The sequence below is a fragment of the Mustelus asterias genome, unplaced genomic scaffold, assembly GCF_964213995.1.
Source record: "Mustelus asterias unplaced genomic scaffold, sMusAst1.hap1.1 HAP1_SCAFFOLD_155, whole genome shotgun sequence".
In the NCBI taxonomy this organism is placed as follows: Eukaryota; Metazoa; Chordata; class Chondrichthyes; order Carcharhiniformes; family Triakidae; genus Mustelus; species Mustelus asterias.
Window position 1 is genome coordinate 558,954 of NW_027590175.1, and position 18,985 is coordinate 577,938.

The 18,985-nt window shown below is 42.4% G+C and overlaps 1 non-coding gene across 1 annotated transcript; it reads right to left on the minus strand.

The window, feature by feature from the left end:
• Window positions 1-18,440: 18,440 nt before the first annotated feature.
• Window positions 18,441-18,514, minus strand: trnan-guu (transfer RNA asparagine (anticodon GUU)). The gene has a single exon. It is a non-coding gene; the product is annotated as a tRNA-Asn (tRNA).
• Between the last annotated feature and the right edge of the window lie 471 nt (window positions 18,515-18,985).

An 18,985-nucleotide genomic window follows, 5' to 3' on the forward strand; every position in this document is an offset into this window, starting at 1 on the left:
TGTAGACAATGACGATGCAAAGATCAAAGCCAAAGGCTCTGCAATCTCCTCTCTAGCATCCCAGAGAATTCTAGGATAAATCCCATCCGGCAGAGGGGACTTATCTATTTTTACCCTTTCCAGAATTGCTAACACCTCCTCCTTATGAACATCAATCCCATTCAGTCCAACAGCCTGCATCTCAGTACTCCCCTCGACAACACTGTCCCTCTCCAGTGTGAACACCGGCGAAAAATATTCTTTTAGTGCCTCTCCTATCTCTTCAGACTCCGCGTACAACTTCCCACTGCTGTCCTTGACTGGCCCTAATCTTCCCCTTGTCATTCTTTTACTCCTGACATACCTATAGAAAGCTTGAGGGTTTTCCTTGATCCTACCTGCCAAGGACTTCTCATGTCCCCTCCTGGCTCATCTTAACTCTTCCTGTACGTCCTTCCTGGCTAACCTGTAACCCTCAAGTGCCCTAACTGAGCCTTCACGTCTCATCTGAACATAAGTCTCCTTCTTCCTCTTGACAAGAGATTCAACCTCCTTAGTAAACCAAGGTTCCCTCACACGTCTGCTTCCTCCCTGCCTGACAGGTACATATTTATCAAGGACGTGTAGTAGCTGTTCCTTGAACAAGTTCCACATGACAATTGTGCCCATCCCCTGCAGTTTCCTTCCCCAACCTATGCCAGCTGAATCTCGCCTAATCGCATCATAATTTCCTTACCCCCCTGCTCTAACTCTTGCCCTTTGGTATATACCTATCCTTTTCCATTGCTAAGGTAAACGTAATCGAATTGTGTTCACTGTCACCAAAGTGCGTACTTACCTCCAAATCTAACACCTGGCCTGGTTCATTACCCAGTACCAAATCCAATGTGGCCTCGCCTCTTGTTGGTCTATCTACATACTGCGTCAGGAAGCCTTCCTGCTCACATTGGACAAAAACCGACCCCTCTAAAGTACTCGAACTATAGTTTTCCAGTCAATATTTGTAAAGTTAAAGTCCCCCAGTACAACAACCTGTTACTTTCGCTCCGATCCAGAATCATCTTTGCAATCTTTTCCTCTCCATCACTTGATACATCATTTCTTGCCTTCCTCCAGGCTTCAATATCTTTAATCCCGGCAAAGCAACTGAAATAATCATCCCGAACAATGGTGACAATATGAAGAAAACTGACTGCATGCACGAAGATGGATCCAAATATCCATTGAACTGCCACTTTGCATAAACGGAGAACCCTGCTCGAAATCAAGTTATAAAAGGAACAAGGAACAAAATGTCTGTTCGTTTGTGGGATATGATTTGTCCTCACCTCATTGAGTCTTTGGATGTATGGACTGGTGAACTCTCGCAGAAGTAGTGTGCTGTTCCAGACCATCTTTATTATGACTGATAGAGCACAACACGAATTGACCAAATGGTTTTGCGAGGAACTACAAACAGATCTGAGCAAGTTTCCCACAAACACACTGAAGGATCCATCAACATTTCCATCATCTCACAGCACCTGCATATCGATAGCAATTCTGTGTTCATGCATCGATCAATATTGTCAGCTTGTTCACAAATGTACCACTCAAGGAGTCAAAAACATTGACTGACATGGTGGTCGAATGAATCGTCATTCATTGAAATTAAGAATATAGCAACTCATTTGTGTGAGGTAGGGACACAAATGAGGCCCGAATAGATGGTGTTGCCAGAGGATCATTCCAGGCTCAGCTCCTGCAAAAACCTTCATCAGTTTTAATTTCCGCCCATCAGAATCTCCTTGCCAACCAATCAACTCTATCTTCTCAAATAACCTGAAATATTGTTCTCGTGTTAGAGTTGGTCATTTCTTTAAAGGTCTCTGACAATGCGTAAGTCGAAAAAAAAGGTAAAACGTCTCTTTCAGCAATAATCGGGAAATGAAATAATAATTTCACTGGAACAGTGTTTTAGTTCCATTTCTATCCTGCTATATAGATTCCATAATGAGGAAGCAGAGCAGGAAAATGTGAATTGCATTGGAAATTGCTGCATATATCTGAGTTTAATTGCGGTATATCTGCCAGCGCTACTTTTCACGGATCAGCAACTTTAACAACATACAGCAAGCTTCAAAAGCCTCTTACTATACATTTTCCTGCTTCCTACTGTGATTCAGTCTGGAATGCAATCTGCGTCTTCCCATGAAAGGGAACTGAAGGTTGAATATATTTTCAATGATTATCTCCACATTTATTCAAATCTAAAGCAAAATAACTGCAGCCATGTATGTTGGCTGTTTCAAACTATTTGTGGAGCTGCGACCATTGAGCCTGCTAGAGATCAAATATTATATGAAAGGCTCCCAGGGCATTAGCAGATACAGGCTATTAAGGTTAAACAGAATGCTGTCCATAACTGCATTTCATGGACCGGGTGATAAATGCAGTGAAATAACTCACCAGTGACACCAACGGCAGCGAGGAGTGGATAGTAAATTTTTTGGATATCGTAAAGTACCCATTGAATACGAAGATCAAGTGGAATAATCCATAACATGGTGAGAGTGCCTTTGAGATTCAATGATCGCTCTTTCTACTGGTAACTGCGCTCACTGAAATATTACAACACACGATGAAATCATTCCCTATTTATAGAGTGAGGAATGTCCCCAGCGAAACAATTAAACTATGTGCTGACTGACATTAATCAAAATCGCTGAATACACGAGATAATTCAGCATTTCTTGCGAAATACATGTTTATTGAAAATGCTTTGCACTCATGTTGGACGATTGCGCCAATGCCATATGAATCCGAACAATCTTTTGAAATGAAGAATATTGAATCGCACAGTTACTGATCTGAATTGAAATAAAATCAGAACTATTATCCTTGTTGATAAATGTCAGTCTACAATTTCAAAATTTCATTCCGTGTATAAGTGTGAATTTACTAGAGATTGTGGAAATAATCTTGATCTATCAGTTGATACATGAGACATGTCAGAAGCAGGATGATTGCAAATATTACACTGCTGCTATTCAGCAAACTCGAGACATAAACTCTCGAAATCAAGGCACTGAACCTCGCATTCATCCTTGTTTCCAGGAGACGTCATCGAAAGTAAACTAGGTCACCTCTCCAACCTGCTTTGCAAACACATCTCAATATTCTTTGTATTATTGGTGATCAGTGGGAAAGTGTCATGTATACCAGACTCAGCATCAAATCTTCTAAACCATACATTTCTCCTTTCAGTGAGTGTGGAAGCAATTCTATCGATCCAGAGATATTTTCGACAGCAGATTTAAGTGGGCATCATGTGACTCTCCACTGTCGAACCGTTTATTATTTAACGTTTATTGATTAGTCACAAGTCGGCTTACATTAACACTGCAACGAAGTTACTGTGAAAATCCCGGAGACATCACATTGTGACGCCTGTTCGGGAACAGTGTGGGAGAGTTTAGCATGGCCAATGCACCTAACCAGCACGTCTTTCGGACTGTGGGAGGAAACCAGAGCATCCCTGGCATGGGGAGAACCTGCAGACTCTGCACAGACAGTGACCCAAGCCAGGAATCGAAACCGGGTCCCTGGCTCAATGAGGCATCAATGCTAAATATCAGTCAAGCCTGCTTGTCTTCCGAGTAAACAAACGTCAGCAGCTTGCTTAACCGTTATCACAATCTTAATACATTCCTAACGCTACGTCAGTTTTGCTGGACAGTGATGAAACCTGGGTTAATGCCAGGAATGGATGGGTTGTGTTACAACAAAATATTGCACAGTTTAAGCTTGCATTCAGCAGAGTTAAAAAGAGGAAGAGGCAACTTCATTGAAACTTTTAAGATTCTGAGAGTTCTTAAGTGTGATGTGTAGCCAATGTTTCCGTTTGTAGGAACATGTAGAATTAAAGATTGCAGTTACATAATGAGGACTCGTGCATGTAAGACAGAAATGAGAAATTATTATTTTTCTCAGAAATTCTTGAGTCTTTGCAACTCTTCCTCAGAAGGCATTGGAAGCAGAGTCTTAGTTTTTTTTAATGCTGAGCTCCATAGTTCATTGATTAAAAAGTACTGAAGGGTTATGTAAGGTAGGGAGGGATGTGGCATCCAAGATATTATCAAATCAGCTGAGGCCTTATTGAATGGTGCAGCAGGCTCGAAGGGCCGAGTAGCCTATAATTTCTCCTAATACGCTATGTTCCTAGGTTCAAAATTCCACAATAACATAATGTCATTCTATCAATTCAATCAATCTGTCCTGTATAAATAAAAACAAATCAATGCTTACAAGTGACACAAGTCAAGGAAGCATTGTAAAATGTGAGGAGAACCAACACAGAGCTTCAGAACTGCAAAGACTAGTGGCTGGAATGGGCGGATAGTTGGAACAATGACTGAATAATTATTTTGTTCAGTGACAGTTCTGCAGATACATGTGGCCCACAGTGGGGACAGTCTCAGGCTAAAAGGACAATCCTTTAAAACAGAGATGAGGAGGAATTTCTGTAGCCAGAGAGTGGCGAATCTGTGGAACTCTTTGCTGCAGAAGGCTGTGGAGGCCAGGTGTTTGAGTATCTTTAAGACAGAGATAGATAGATTTTTGATTAATAAGGGGATCAGGGGTTATGGGCAAAAGGCAGGAGAATGCAGATGAGAAAAAAATCAGTCATGATTGAATGGCGGAGCAGACTCGATGGGCCGAGTGGCCTAATTCTGCTCCTATATCTTATGGTCTTATACACTAGCCAACTCCCCCAGATAGGTGGAAATTTAGGATTATGATCATTGAATTCTTTAGATAATTCCTGTCATATAATCCCTCTATAAATTTTTGTACTGTTCAGTTCTCACAAGCAGGGCGGAGATTGAAGAATAGCACTAAGTGTTAACACAATTATTGAAAACTTCCTGAGCCATCTGAGATTTATTTATCATATGATCACTGTTTGAAGTCTTAATCAATTTGTTAAGAAAATATTTATATTGCACTTTCAATGTTCTCATCCAAACATTATGCCTACAGTATGCAGTGCGTTGGTTGTGAAGGTTCAGCTGTCAAAAAGTAATCCACATTGTGGATAATATTCTTTGGGGACGGACATTACGACATTGACCAACACGTCCACATCTTCATCACAGCCTCTCTCTCCCTTTCTGGCCTCTGGTTCTATTCTATCTCTGCAGTGACCAATTCTCCGTCCCGATATCCAGACACGTTCTCCACCCCATGCATTTACTTCATTCATCCTTCTGACCGCAAAAGCCATTTCACTCATTCTGCATTCACAGCCTCATCCCACGCTTAACTGTGGATGAGCCTTCTGAAAGCATGGGTGAATTCGGCAGCGTTTGTAATATTTTGTTTCGGGTGACCTTGATGATGTTCATCCTAAGGAAGGAAATGCTGAATTGTGGCTGTTCAGATTGGAGCGGACATCATTGAGATACCACAGCATTTTTCATTCAGGGACAGCGGCTGGTGATCTGCAGAACTAGGTTTCAGTCAAGAACTGAAGGAAATACTGGAATAATTGTGGCTCAAGCTGCTAAATGCAACTTTGGGCTTTGATGGATTGGGCAGAGTGAAGTGTGACAGTCAGTTATACTCGGAGGAAAGGTCTAATTAGGGCTCATTGTGGGTCACTCCTGTATAGAGGGTGGTTAGGTGGGTTACTGCAACTAGGTTTCGGACAGAGAACTTTGGAATGGGGCCCTGTGGTTAACCATGGGATAAAGAAGTGTTAGATGCGGTATTGCAATTTTGCCTGGGGAAGGGACATTTGGTTTGGGTCAGTATTTATTGGCCTGGGACAGGACTGTTGAAATTGGAATGCTTACTTTATCTCGGAACAGGGGCTACTAAGGTGATTCAGTGTGGTGCATTCAGGGCGAGGGACCGATGATGTGAGCAAGTCTAATTGAGTCAAGGGCCGAGGCAATTCAAGGGGCTGTGTGTTATCATCTCGTATGGGGAGCGACGAGGTGGCAAAATGTGGGTCTATAATTGACAGAAATATGTGAGGTTGGATAGTAGGTTTCGGTGTCAGGATGGGATTGGTGAGATGGGACAGTGTGGTTCTGTCTAGAAAAATGTGTCGTATTGTGAGACAGGCTGGTTAAATCGGGGACAGCGACATATCAGGTGAAACATTATGGATCAGATTGGGAAAGGGACTGATGAGACGGGACAATGTTTATAAAACCAGGCCAGCTTCCCATGGGGTATTTCACATCGTGAAATGGAACAGACAGTTGTCGTAATGTGATTGATTCTAGAGCCATTGACCAATCAATTGGGACAGTTTGGCATTGACTGGTGAAGGTTTACAGTGTGGTGTATTTTGGGGCAGGGTAAGTGGAGTTCCGCTGGTGAAACTTGGACTAGTGCAAGGCCTGGTGAGGAGTTACCGTGTGATTCAGTGTGAGACAGGGAAGGACACTGTCAATGAATATCACCGTGTAATCTGTGAAGTGTGACATTATTGTTCAGTCCGGGATAGGGGCTGATAAGTTGGGGCAGTGACGTTCAATCTGGGAATAGGAGAGATTTGCAGTGGGTGGATATTTGCAGGAGGGTAGAGCTTTACAGGGGAGAGTTTTGCAGTCGGTTAGTTTTCATGCACAAGTGATTATGCTTTCTCCTGAGACGGTATATTGAAACCCTATCTTGACAATAGGAATGTATTGACTGCAAATCATGTCATCTGAACTTTTAAAACAGGAGTTTTAACAGGTGGGGAAACTACATGAATCCTGTTGCACTGGGGAACTGAGCTGTTGTGTATGTAAACAGGATGACTGAGTGAAGCATTTTCCACTTTCAGCTGGTGAGCATTATTTTCACAGAGTTTGTTTTTGTCGCTGAATTTCCAGCTGATCTCAATCCCTGTCGTGGTGGGTTCCATATTCATAACATTCTCCAGGTAAATAAATGAAATACTGCCGATCTTGAACATCTGAAATAACAACAACAGAAAACACTGCAAATGCTGAGCAGATCTGGTAATGCCTGTGGAGGTAGAGAGCAAAAAAACAATTTCTGATGTTGACCCTCCTCCATTCATAAGTGAAAATATGTTTTTCTTATTTATCCTGTCACCCATCTGACAGGCCACAATCAGATCATGTCAGCCCCCATTCCCCAGAGAAAACACATTCGGGCTATTGAATCGTTCCTTGATGGCATAGCCTGCCACACTATCGTGGACGAGTTTTGATAATGTTTCTGCTCAGTTTTGAACCCTCTGTTGGTGCCCACGATGCTACAGATGTCCTGCGACGCAAAGCGACCAATTCATTTTAAAGAATGAAAGGGGAAGGTCTGTGATTGAGAGCAAGGCATGATTAACTCACACTAGAATGGCAAAGAAAGCAACTTTGAGCTGGCGATGGCAGATCCCGGGTGGTTTAGTGTTTCAGACTCAATGTTTTCAGGACCATGGCATGGGCTTGATGGTAGGTCACAAATAGGGAACTAAACAGAACATTTTTAATGAGAAATCTGTCTGTGTGTGACGGACCAGAAGAAAGGCAATAGCTAAAGTAATGATGGTAAGTTGATTAGCGAAGTCATTGTCTGCTTCCCTGTTGATCCATTGGTTAGGATTCGGAACTTTCATCACTGTGGCTTGTGTTCAAGCCCTAGCCAGAGAGTAACTATTTTGCGTTGCTGTGTGAACTGACAAATTTAAAGTGAATTCCTCATTCAGTTAAACTCGATCTGGCAGCATCCACGGAGTGGGAAACAGAGTGAATCATCCAGCTGGATGATGCTACATCAGAGCTGGAAAAGTCAGATATAAAACAGATGGGAAATAAGTCCTTGTCTGTGTTTCGAAGATATTATGAGAGAGTCGATGGGCTAGAAGTTCTATTCCTAACCCGTTGCGTGTTCTAGTAGTAGCGTGGCTGAGATGTCCAGTGCACTAGATTCAGGCTGTAGTTTCGAAAGCAAGCGTGTGTTCACATCCCACCACTGCTCCAAGTTTCTTCTCCTTCGGCTGTTCAGTGATTGGCATTGTGGTAAGAACAAAAACCGTTGGTGCGTGCTGATTTTAGGGTGAACTCGTCAGGCCGAATATTCCTCTTTGTTGCTGTAACTATTCTATGATTTCGTATGAGTGACACTAACTCATTAACTCGTTGGCGTGCTGTCCAAGTGATTTTGGTAATGGATCTGATATCCATTGCTGTTTTCCGAGGAAGATTTGAACAGCACCCACTGGGATGCTCAGCTTCCATTCTCTTCGGTACTCCAGAATTCGTTCAATAAAATCAAAACCTTCCAATCATTCAGGCCCATTTGTCCTGCTTCAAATCCGCATTCCTTCATTTCTGTTCATCAACGAGAATTTACCAAAACTCCAGCCGGAAATGGATGAAAACTGAATCCAATTTGGTGACATCCTTGATTTATGGGTGTTTGCGATTCCTCGGGCCTTTGTCACTCTCGGTGTCTGCGTGTGTCCCTCTTTGTCCATCAATATGATTCAGTTCCCCGAAAGGGTGAACACATTGTTACCATCTGCATTCACTTATTTGATGAATCTTCATGGTAAATCGTACAGAAAATAACAAGATATTTGAAAGTTGGGAGACAGATTGACACGTTTTGTTTTACTTTCGAGTGGCTATTGCTTATTGGCTCTGTGCCCGTATGTTACACAGTGGAGGATTGTTGAAACTTTCACTGAGCAACATTTAAGCAGACAGCGGATTCACTCGGCGTAATGCTGGGTTCCAGTTCTACATATGCAATCATACATTCAACTACTGTCAGTTACTGTTCATCCATTTTGTCTCATAGTTTGTAATTATCCACGCGCTTGATCCCATGGATCAATCTAGTGAACATTCCCTGTACCATTTCCAATGAAAGGATATCCTTCTTTAAATGTGGATATTAAAACTGCGCAGAATGTTCCACATGTGGTCCCCGCAAAACCTTGTACAACTGCAGCAACAATTCGTTCTTCTTGTTCTCCAGTCGACCGGCAACAAAGGCAAAAATGTAATTCCCCTTCCTAAATGTTTGCTGCAACTCAACGCTAGCTTTATGCATTCCATCTGCAAATACACCTCGGATTCTTCGAATATCAGCACCAACGTTCCAACCTTTTCAAAAATGTTCTGCTCTTTCTATTTTTACGAAAAGGTGAATGCCTATTCACTTTCCAAAATTGAACCCACCCTTACCTGTGCATTAAAACTTGCCGTATGGCCAGTCTCACTGCCTTGTCCCTACAGATCAGATGCGTTTTATGCTGAGGCTCCAGCGAGAACTCACGAGCCCAGGCTTACAAAACCAACCATCTAATCACTGAGCTATGGAACCAATTGCCATTAAGAGCGCAGAGTGAGTGCCTCATTATCAGTGAAGTGAGGAACAGGCTGGATTTTCAGGTGGGTGATGTTTGAAAGATGTGGAAATGTGAGATGGGGAGCAGATTTAAATGATGCAAATTGATAGCGGCAGAGTGTGTCCGTTACTTTAACTGAATAATGAATGCCATGGTATCCTTCTTTAGAGCTCAACTCTGAAATTTCCAGCTCTGGTACAAGTTCATCCAGCTAAAAGATTAACCTTGTTACACCCTTCACAAACACTGTGAGGCCTGTTTTCATTTAATGAAGAAATAAACAAAACGTTATTCATTCCATGGCTGAGAATCAAACCTGCTACTTGTCACTGAAGGCATACCACTATACCCCCAAGGAAGCTGATATGAGACATTGGAAATTGGATGATCATCACCACTGTACCTAATACTTCAACTCAAATAACATTCATGAAAGCTTTGTTACACTGACATTTTAACATCTTATATACAATTGCATCAGAATGCGTTATTTCCGCTTGTGTTCACATTATTTCACTTCCTGGGACTGAGCAATTTCCATCTTCAAAATGTGCTGTTCAGTTAACCGTTTGTCATCAGTCCCGGGCCCTGGCGTTGAAACCATTGACTCTGAAACACTGAACCACCCGGGCTCCACTATCACCTGCTCAATTTTGCCCTGTCTATCATTCCTTGTGCCAGTTAATCCATCCTTTCTTACTCTTTATCCTGGATCCCCCTTGTGGTTTTTTTTTTACGGCGTGGTTCCTGACACTATAATCATAAAACGCTGGAAATACTCAGCAGATCAGTTAATGTTTAGTGACAAACGAGAATAATTCTGAAATTAACAGCATTCTGAAAAGTCCATGCCCGGTTTCGACGCTGAAACCTTTCACGTATGAGGAGAATTTGATAACCACCACACGACAGAAAAATGACGATATTCGAAATGGAAGCAGATCTGGCTTTCTGGAGGGGCAACTAAACTGGTTTTGCAAGCCCTTGAACTCCTCACATCAATTTACATTTGCATTGCTTCTGCTGGTTCCTTCTGTCACAATTAATAATTATGCATTCCAATGCATTAAATTTTTGTGATCACATGCTCGGGCAAAGATATTTCATTACGTTTAAAGTCAGCAGGATAACTGACAGAGGTGGGATTCGATCCCATTCCTCCACAGATACCGTTTCCCTCAATTCAATAGTTTAAATTTCTCATGATCGCTCACAGTGCAAAAGGTGGCTGTCATCTCTGGCATTGCCAGTGAACAGAATAAGAGGAGCAGCGTTTAGTCAACTGTCCAACTGAGCATCCTCCACCACTTAGTGAAATGTTGGCTGATCCCCAGACTCAACATAAATTCCCCACCCTATCTCGATAGCCCTTAATTCCCTTAGATTCCAAAATACACTCTGTCTCAGCCTTCAATATCCTAATCATTGAGGATTCACAGATCGCTGGGCGAGAGAATTTCAAAGATTCACACACCTTTGATCGAATAAGTATCTCCTTGTCTCTATCCTAAATGGCTGATACGTGAGCAGGCATTTTGTAAAGTCTCATTCAAAATTTGAAGAAGTGCAAATATCACATGGCTGTGAGATAATGTAATCCCTCAATATTTAACAACAAGCGGGAATGAGACAACTTTTCCTCACACTGAGAGTTGACTGATTTTTAACAATAATGTCTTGCACTTTTCGAAAAGGTGAATGCAATAACCGCCACACTTCAGAAACAAATTACAGATGAGAGCGGCAGAATTTGATGGGTGCCAGTCACTTTCAGCGATAAGTATCTGTTGCGTGTTACCTTGTGAATTTCACAGAATCAGCAGAGGTGAGATTGGTGGGTCCTGAACATTGGAAGTTACACATGAACAGTTTGTGGCGCTATTTCACCTCACTGTCGATTTCATGTTACAGATAACAGCAATAGCTATTATTATTGGTTGAAAAATCATTTGTTTTCTAATTAAGCATGTCAAGTCACATCTGATGAGAACATAAGTAAATGAAATTAAAAGGGAATGGTTTCACGGTTACGCCAGGATAATTATGTACCTATCTGGTTCGATTGAGGGTTGATGGGAAGCGGAGAGGAAATTATTTGAACTTCATTTGGAAAATCCCAAATCATCACCTTAAGCAGTGGGCCAGTTTCAATCTTTTCTTTATACTGGCAGACAGTCATTCAGCCTATGTTCCTTTGTGAGCTCTTTAAAGGAAAAATCCATTCCTTCCGCACACGTTCCTTTCCCCTAACGGCTGGGACTGTCTCACCTCGTTGTTCCTGCCAGAAACGATACCGCTCACACTCTTTCATTCAAGATGAGCTATCAGACTTTAGATGGAAGGACCAGAACCCAAGTTAATTCTGGCAGCAGTGGGATTTAAACCCATGTCTCCGCTGAGATTGGAGCCTTAGACCGCTCGGCCTCGCGTACAGACGTTGTAATCATGTCATTTACTGATATAGTTAGTGAAATAATTTAGAAGGAATGGAGATGGGAAGGGCCAGCAGAAATCTCCAACCTAATTTTTCATTGAATCTGGTCATCCTGAAATGTGTAACAAACAGAAATCATCTCCAGTCATAAATACAATGAGCTGCATTTAAGGGTCGGCACCATTTAAACTGTCCTCAAACTCGTCTGGTTCCCAATTCCCTGCCAGAAATTACAACAAAACTTTCTGCTGAATTTTCTCAGGGTCTTTACTTCAGAAAGGACAGGGCACAAGGCGAGACTGAGATTTCTATGCATTTCCAGGAAATAACTTATTTGGTTTCACGGTTTGGACGAGAGCAGCAAATCTTCATTTTCTGATCTGCAATCAAAAGAGCAGTATCCAACTCTAACCACCAAGTTACAGCGTGTTTTACAATTTGCTTCATCCACGCTCCTTTTGTTATTGTAATTTTCACTCCAGACCACTTTCACGCCAAACAAGATTCTCCTGCAAAATGGCACGTTCTGATTCACTCCCAATGGTGTGTCCAGCCAATGACAACATGCCGCAAATACTCCACGACTATTATCACTTTCGCTTCCGACGGTTCAAACCGCACTGAAATATTTCGAAATGTTTTTCATTGAAGAGTGAGGGATAAGTTTCATAATTCAGTGTCAGTGTACATGGCAAAATCTGACCCATTGCCATCCAGATTTTTCCTTATATCACCAGCTCTATTGGCAGCCTTTTGCAGCCCATTACTGTCCTTCTCTTTCAGTGTTTTTCCATGAACATTTGCACTTGTGATATTTCCAATGAAGTAAACTTGAAAATATCACTCGACTGAATTTAATAGGTCCGCTTCCGATCAGAGAGTGAATCGGATTAGTTCTTACAGTTTTGCCAGAGCAGTAATTATTTTCCTGAGAGAGAATTGAACCGAAACCTCACGAGCAGAGCGTGGAACACAAAACACTGGACTCCAGGGCAACTAGTGAACTTAGTTTGTCAAACCGATTGACCTCATATTCCTTTGCTCATTATTTTCATCTCAGATTTGTTTTACCATCGACAAGTTGCTCCTTCAAAATGTCCTGTTTGCATGGTACATAAGTGCCTCCTTCAGCCAATGACAACACGGATTGAGTTCGCTGCATCATGAAATTGACAGTAAGGTGAAATAGTCCCACAAGATGCTGAAGTTTAGAAGGATGAGAGGAGATCTGACCGTGGCAATAAAATTCTGAAAGGGATTGATCGATTAAACGTAAACCATCCCGAACAAGAGGTCACAGGTATAGATTGAGAGGCGGTGAATTTAAAAGTGAGATGAGAAGGAAGTACTTCTCGCAGAGTGTGGTGAATTGGTGGAACTCGCTGCCCCATAGCACGGTGGAGTCTGAATCGCTGGATGATTTCAATAAGGAGATAGATATATTTTCAACTTAAAAAACTAATAAAAGGGATATGGAAAACAAGCGGGGATTTAAAGAGCAGCGAAAGATGAAATTAAAAAAAACATTCCTGATGCAGGCATCTCTCGCCAGAGACTCAGAAAAGTGCAATGTAATAGAAGTTGAACTGGCTGAGAAATTCCACCCCCCCCCCCCCACCCCCACCCCGCCACCGCAATTAATGCTTTGTAAGGAATTTAAACAAAAGATCCTTCGACAAATCAATCCTCAACAATGGCAAATAAGAGCAAGGATCCACCTAAATTTAGACACGGTTTGCTGGATTCAGATGCTCACCATTAGACCAGAGAACCTACAACATAGCAGCCGGCTGCAAATGGTCACTCAAAGCATTTGATCCACTTGCTGTTGCTGCCACATTGAACGAAAAAGGTCACATGCTTTGAGTGACCATTTGCATCAGGTGGCTCTGTTCCTGTTTCTCTGCTGTGATGTTGAGCACCCTGGACTCCGAATGCAGCAATCGGAGTTCAGAGCTTGGAAAAAGATTGCTTTTTTTTGCTAAAGCAGATAATGGGTTTGCTGAAGGGAATTTAATTTTAAATTCTCAGAAAGTGGAAATTTCAGCAAATTACACCGCAATCACATTGCAGATTTTGCAGCGAATGACTTTCCTGGCGTCATTGCATCAACCCCAGAGAACGATTGCTCAAGAATACAAAGCGCTGAGAGGCAGGGAAGCTACAGTGGGCATTGTGTCCACCTAGAGGTGTAATTCACTCTGTTATCCGTCTCAATTTAAACAAAAGTTAGGCGGTGAGAGGCCAGAGTGCGACAGGTTACCCGGGGAATCAACAGCACTCTGACGGAAGACAGTAGACTTTTATCCCAAAATACATACACACACCCACACCTACTCTCTCTCTCTCTCTCTCACACACACACACACATACACACGTTCACGCACACACACGCTCAGGCAAACACAGTTGCTCAATAATTGCCAGACTCCAGTCGAATTGTTATTGTGTGACACCAACCGCTTCTTTTTTTCAACAGAGGAGTGAAAGAACAGCGAAAAGATGAAAAACACTATCGTTGCAGGGATCTGGCGCCTGAGGCTCAGCAATGTGCATTGGAATAGCAGTTGAACTGGCTGACAAATTGTCCTCTCTGTTCGTGCTTTGTGAGAAATTGAAACGAAACGCCCTTCAGCAAATCAGTCAGCTGCCTTTGCAAATTAAAGCAAGGCTCCGCCGAGACTTGAACTCGGATTGATGGATTCAAAGTCCAGAGTGCTCACCATTACACCACGAAACCCAACTCACGACAACCATCTGAAAATCGTCGCTCCATACGTGTGCCAATTTGAACAGCAGGGAGAAATATCAGTCCCGTTGCACAATCCCGTCAATTACCCACAACAATTAATCATTATATTGCCCTTGCCGGTTGCTCCTGTAAAAATGAGTAGGCTACCTTCAACTGCATTAAACTTCACTGTAGCTGATCACATTCAAAGAGCAATGTTAGCATCGAACAGATATCAACCTTACTGTGGTAACTTTACTGAACAACATCAGCTGATCAGAGTTCTGCTTTCATCACACTGGAAGCCAATGTGAAAATATGAAGAATTTCAAATCTTAACGGATAGAAAGGAGTTTGTGCCTGTGGACAATTGGCGCTGTGCATATTCCGGTAATCAGTCTCTAGGAAAATCAGGCAGATGGGATCCTGGTGGTCTCGTGGTTAGGACTCGGCGCTTTCAGGGTCGCAGGCTGCGTTCGATATATTAAGATTTAATGATTTTCATAAACAAACCAGCAATACTTCCTGGTCCAAAGCAGTTCTGCCAGAATCGGTGGAGTGAGATTTGCATTTTTACTTCCGAGTTGGAAATGCCACACGTGCAACGGGTCAAGAACAAACACAGATAGTGAAAAACAGTGATATGATGCAAAACGCTGCCGATAGAGATGGTGATACAAGGTAAAATCTGGGTGGTAATGGGTCAGATTTAACCGTTTGCATTGACAGAAATATCACTCATTTCTGGATAACATTCTCGGGCTCAATTACAAGAAAACCTCTCCATGAATGAAACACTAAACTATTTGACTTCGACTGATTGCAAGCAGTTTTCATTCAGAAAGCAGTAATTGTGAAGTTTACAAAGCGGGATGGAGAAAGACTCTGTTTCAGCGGTGACACTGCGGGAGGAATGGAGAGCTGGAGTACACTGAGAAAATCTTAAATATAACCGGGACCAACCAATGTTGCCCTTGACCGTTATTCCTTGTGTCAGTTAATCCATCCTGTCTTGCTCACTATCACAGACCTTCCCTTTTATATTCTTGACTGAGTTATTTCCGCTTGAAATGCCGCAGAAAGCTCAATAGTTCAATTTATGTTTCGTGATAAATGAGAATAACTCTGTAATGTGAACCATTTTGAAACAAAGCCATCTGGAAATATTTCTGCCTGGCTTCGAACCGTGAACTTTCGAGATACAAAGCGAGCGTGATAACCGATACACTACAGGAACATACCAACGTGTGCACTTGATGCAGCTCCAATTTACTGGTAGAGCAACTAAACTCGTCCGACAAGCCCGTCAGTTGCTCACTTTAACCAAAAGAGAAAACGCTGGAAAATCACATTATGTCTGGCAGCATCTGTAGAAGATAAAAGAGTTGACGTTTCGGTCCGGATGACCCTTTGTCAAAGTTTTGTGTGACACATTTGCTTTCAGATTCCAGCATCCACTGTAATTTGCTTTTATCCAGTTGCTCACTTTACATTCTCTCTGCTGGTTCCTCGAATCAAAATGAATGATGATTCATTCTACTGCATTAAATTTTAGTAATCACATGTTTGACCAAAGCTGTTCATAACGTTTATAGTAATTTAAGTGAAAATCGAACAGTGGGAGAATGTGATCCCCCTTCTTCATAAAAATCATATCCTAAATTTAGTGTCTTAGATTTCCCATCAAGGACACCAGCAGAAGTCATTGCTGTCAGAGCTGGTATTGGCAATGAACCAAATGAATGGAATTGGATTAGATCACATGTCCCATTGAGTCTCCTCCCCCACTTGAAATCAAATCCGAGCTCAAGAACTGCCTCATTTCAGGAATCAATTCAGTTAAATTTGGTTCCACACAGACAGGGAGAGAAGAGAAGGAACAAAAACAAAAAAGGGGAATGGATAGTTAGACTGAGAGAGGGAAGGACTGAGGCAGATCTACAGAGAGAAAAGAAAAAGAGCAAGAATGGGGTAGACACTGAACAGAACAGATACACTTCACTGTTCCATACCGTTTCAAGAAAAAAAAAACTTGAAGGCATTGGAAAGAGCAAATGCTACGGCCCTGAAAAATATTCTGGCAATGGTGCTGAAGAATTGCGCTTCAGAATTTGCCGCAGCTTCAGCTAAGCTGTTCCTAAACTACAACACTGGCATCGACCGCCAATGCTACAACTTGCCCAAGATTGCCCGGTTTACAAAAATCAGGTCAAATCCAATGCCCCACATTACTACCAGTCTACTCTTGATCATCAGTAATGTGACGGAAGGGACAATAAACAATGGTATCAAGAGGCATTCCAATGCAAACTGGAGGAACATCCCCCGATGTCACGATTCGGATCTTACTGCATTCCAGACTTAACACTGAGTTCAACAACTTCAGAGCATCTCCTTTCCTCCATCTTCACCCCATTTCCATTTATTTTGTTTTATTTAATTTTATTCTAATTATTTTTATTAATTAATATTTTTTCTTTTATATCGATATTTATTTTTTGAGTTCCATGTTTTGCACTGTTTATTTAAAATCTCACTTTCCATCTTGTTGTCCCCTCTCCCTCCGTCCCACTCGGGCCAAATCCTACATTTCCTTTGTTCTGCCATTTGCACATTCTGATCTCTAAATGTGCAGCCAGCAGCTCCCTTCTCAGCCATGGTCACCACCATTTAATTTGCCTTTTTGTTTTTCTTGATTGATATGTGACACCTTTGCCACCAACCCCTCACCCATATCCCTCACCATTACAGTATAAATCTCGTCCAAGTTTCTTTGTCTTCAGCTCTGACGAAGGTCATCCTGACTTTGAACGTTAGCTCTATTCTCTCTTCACAGAGGCTTTCAGACCTGTTGAGATTTTCTGGCATTTTTTGACCTTGTTTCAGATTCCAGCATCCGCAGGAAATTTGTTTATATCAAGAGGCTCTTGTCAGACGGACTTGTCCCTGGAATACAAAAAAACCACGCTGAAATTGAAAAAATTGCGCCAAGTTACCATAGATCGGCGAGATTAAAACCATTGCAGGCAGTTTCCCTGGTAGTCAATGGTTAGGATTTGCTGTTTTCACCACTGCGGCCCGAGTTCGATTCCCGGTCAGAAAATGAAGATTTATTGTTTTCTTGCAGGACATGATGCAGGTGGAGTTGCAGTTACTTCTTGATCGAAAGCATGAGTGATATTGCTGCCAGTTTCAACAGCAGAGAGAAAAATCCGCCGCATTCCACAAGCTCGTCAATTACCCACAGCAATTTGTACTTGCATCGCCTCTTTTGGTTCCTACAGTCAAAATGAACAATGAAACATTCTTGTAGAATCCCTACAGTACAGAAGGAGACCGTTCGGCCCATCGGGTCCGCACTGACAACAATCCCACCCACGCCCTATTCCCGGAAACCCACATATTTACCGTGATAATCCCGCTGACACGAGGGTCAATTTAGCATGGCCAAGCAACCGAAATCGCACATCTTTGGAAAGGAAACCGGAGCACACGGAGGAACCCCACGCAGACAAGGTGCAAACTCAGCACAGGCAGTGACCTGAGGAATTTAACCTGAGCCAATGGCGCTGTGGGGCATCATTGCTAACCACTGTGCCACCATGCCGTCCTTTTCTAATGCATTTAATTTTACTGCAGTGTTAGTATCAACCTGTGATAAATCGTCTTGTGGTAATTCTGCTGAACAACATTAACTTATCACTGTTAATGGAAATGGGTTCCAACCCCAAGTTAGGCGGCACTGTTTTTAAACTTTGCTGCTTTTCTGGGTGAAATCCAGCTCTCCATTTCTCCAGCAGCGTCAACGCTCAAACTGACACCAGATGACAGTACAGCCGGTAACACTTGAGAGCTATTTTTACTGACGCCCACGGACCCATTGCCAACCCGCAACTGTTTGCTTTTGAAGGATCATGGGAAGGAAACAGTACAAGCTCCGTCCCTGGGTGGTCTGGACCCACCAACCTTTCGGTTAACAGCCGAACGCGCTGACCAATTGCACCACAGAGACTGATGCAGCAGCTGTTAACGATATTTTAATCCAGGGTGTCAATGATCACAATTCTATTTCTGCGAAACCTGTTCCAGAACTACAGCATCACCGCACCATTTACAAGTCTACACAAGTCTCTTTGTGCATTTCGAATCCGTAATATTGCTGTGGTGTAGCGGTTATACCCTTTCTCCTATGAACGTGCAGCTAAAATGAATCCATGTCTCTTGTCAGAGGGAGGAATTCAACGGGAGGGAAGGGAACTGACCACCAGAAGCCCAAGGATCCAATACTTTCGATACAATCATCAATAACACCATTCACAACTGCATCTCCTTCCAATATTATGATCCGTTTCCCTCAGGATTTGTTCCACAATTTAATATTTTCTTTGTTCTCTCCTCATTTTGAAATGACAGGCGCTTCAATGTACAACACAAACACAACCTGACGGACGAACAGTGGGAGACAGGTCTCTGGGTAACACAA